Here is a 2,428-nt window from a genome sequence, read left to right as displayed (position 1 = left end):
TAACTTGTTCCTCTTCGGTTGTGGAATTGAAGGATTGATATTCTGTATGCAAACCTCCTCCGCTTGAGTCACACCTCATTACTGGATGTACCTGCATAGAACCAAGAAAACTATCAATCTTTTTATTGAGAAGTTCTACCTGATTTGACAGCATAGTAACTGAGTCGATATTATAAACGCCGGCTGTTTTTGTTGGCTTAGTCCTCATAACTTGCCACTGATAGTTATTTAGTGACATCTGCTCTATAAATTCATAGGCATCTTCTGGTGTTTTATTGTTGATGGTTCCGAGTCGAGGGATTCAGGCCATTGTGGAATGTTTATACTTGAAGCCAAAGCGGTAACCCATGGTGAGGGCACCTTCTCAGTAAGTCCTTGTATCTCTCCCATGCATCGTAAAGTGTTTCTAAATCCATCTGCACAAAAAAAAGAGATATCATTACGTAATTTAGCCGTTTTAGCCGGCGAAAAATATTTTAGTAAAAATTTCTTGGTCATTTGTTACCAAGTAGTGATAGACCCTCGTGGTAACGAGTTCAACCACTGTTTAGCTTTGTTTTTCAGTAAAAAGGGAAATAACCGAAGACGAATGGCATCATCAAGAACGCCATTGATTTTGAATGTATCACAAAATTCCAGGAAATTTGCTAAGTGAGCGTTGGGATCTTCATCCTGCAAACCATCAAACTAAACAAACTGCTGTATCATCTGAATAGTGTTAGGTTTTAATTCAAAAGTATTTGTAGCTACAGCAGGTCTAACTATGCTAGATTCAATTCCTGTTAAAGAAGGTTTAACATAATCATATATAGTACGTGGAGCGGGATTTTGATTAGCAGCAATTGCAGGAGGTAGCTGATTGCCTTGGTTTTCAGCCATCTTGTCGGTTAGGGGTTGTGTATCGTCTTCTTGCTCGTTCTCCGTGAATCGTAAGCTACGCCTTATTTCTCTTTGATTTTTGCGAATTGTACGATCGATTTCTTCGTAAAAAATTAATGGTCTCGACGGGTTTCTTCTAGTCATAAACTATAAAAACCTGTCAAGAGAGAGAAAAAGTAAATGAATAAATAATAAAATAAAATAAAATTGCAAGAAAAATAAATGGCTAAAGTAATAAAAATTTAGTGTTCCTAATATTTCAGTTCCCCGGTAGCGGCGCCAAAAACTTGATCACGTGATTCGTAACAAGTAATAAATATTTATAATGAAGATAAAACCTAGACTAACTATTATCATGACAAAAAGGCAAACGCACCTATCAAACAATAGTATAGTAATGGCAGGACCGGGATATCGTACCCAAGGGAACCAAAAGTACTAGTAGTAACTATCTTTTTATTATCTAGCCTAGGAATAAAAGGGTTTGTTTATTAAACTAATTATCTAAACTAATTAACTAATTTAATTAAAGCGAAGAGAAAATTTGGAAAAAAAACTTGAAGAAAAGCAATTGATAAAGACGACACCCGAGGAGGAATCCATCTGGATTTCACTTGTTATCTGACTCTGAACCGGACGATTTATTCACTTGATTTGATCCGTGAGACTCCCTAACCTATGTTATTATTCCTTTCGAGACTAATAACGTCTAACCCTCAGTTGAATTAATCAAAATTTCTTTCTTAATTAAAGCCCCTAGGGAAGCAGTAAATCACTCTATGGACTCCCATATTAGGTTTCACCCTAATCCGGCAACATCTCATAACCCTATTTCTAGGCGTTCGATCAACTCCGCTTAATTATGCCAAATCTACTCTTAGGCAGGGTCTATTCCTCCTCTGCATAAGCACATCAAATCATGAATTAATACCTGGAATATCAACTCAAGCATTAAGAGCACATAATTAAGAACAAATCAAGTATTTATCATACAGTTCAGATAATAATAACAAGATCCATCATAGGTTTTATCCCCCTTAAGTATCTAAGGGGTTTAGTTCATAATAAAATAAGAGTACATATCAAAAGTATAAAAATAACAAAACATGAAGAAAACTCTAAAACCCTTGAAGGAATTCTGAGAGAGATCTTCAGTCTTGGAGTAGCTCCGACTTTTGGGATGGATAATCTGGCTTCCTTCAAGTAATTCCTGGCATGTGGTTCTGTATTCCAGAAAAGTTCTGGAAGAGGCCCCCCTCTTTGGGTCATACTTAGGGTGTTTATATAGGCTTTGGATTGGCTTTCTTCCTCCCTAAGTACCCTTTTCCGTGTAAAATACAACTCTTTGAAAAAGGGACATGCCCATGTGCCACGGCCGTGTGACGTGATTGCCAGGCCGTGTTCAATCCGTTAAATTGCCACGACCGTGTGGGCTCAATGGCCAGACCGTGTGAATTGTGTAAACCTTGGTCGACACCCCCGAAGGCCACGGGCGTGTGAGATGCCCATGTGGCAAGGCTTAGGCCGTGTGATCTTCTCGATTTGGTCC

General features: G+C 38.2%; 1 non-coding gene across 1 annotated transcript; it reads left to right on the top strand.

The window, feature by feature from the left end:
• Positions 1-342: 342 nt before the first annotated feature.
• LOC121229985 (small nucleolar RNA R71) lies at positions 343-450 on the top strand. The gene has a single exon (XR_005927936.1). It is a non-coding gene; the product is annotated as a small nucleolar RNA R71 (small nucleolar RNA).
• Positions 451-2,428: the final 1,978 nt, after the last annotated feature.

Source organism: Gossypium hirsutum, chromosome A05, assembly GCF_007990345.1.
Source record: "Gossypium hirsutum isolate 1008001.06 chromosome A05, Gossypium_hirsutum_v2.1, whole genome shotgun sequence".
Classification (NCBI taxonomy): domain Eukaryota; kingdom Viridiplantae; phylum Streptophyta; class Magnoliopsida; order Malvales; family Malvaceae; genus Gossypium; species Gossypium hirsutum.
Note: the sequence above shows the minus strand (reverse complement) of the source record. Positions and strands in the feature narration are given on the sequence as shown.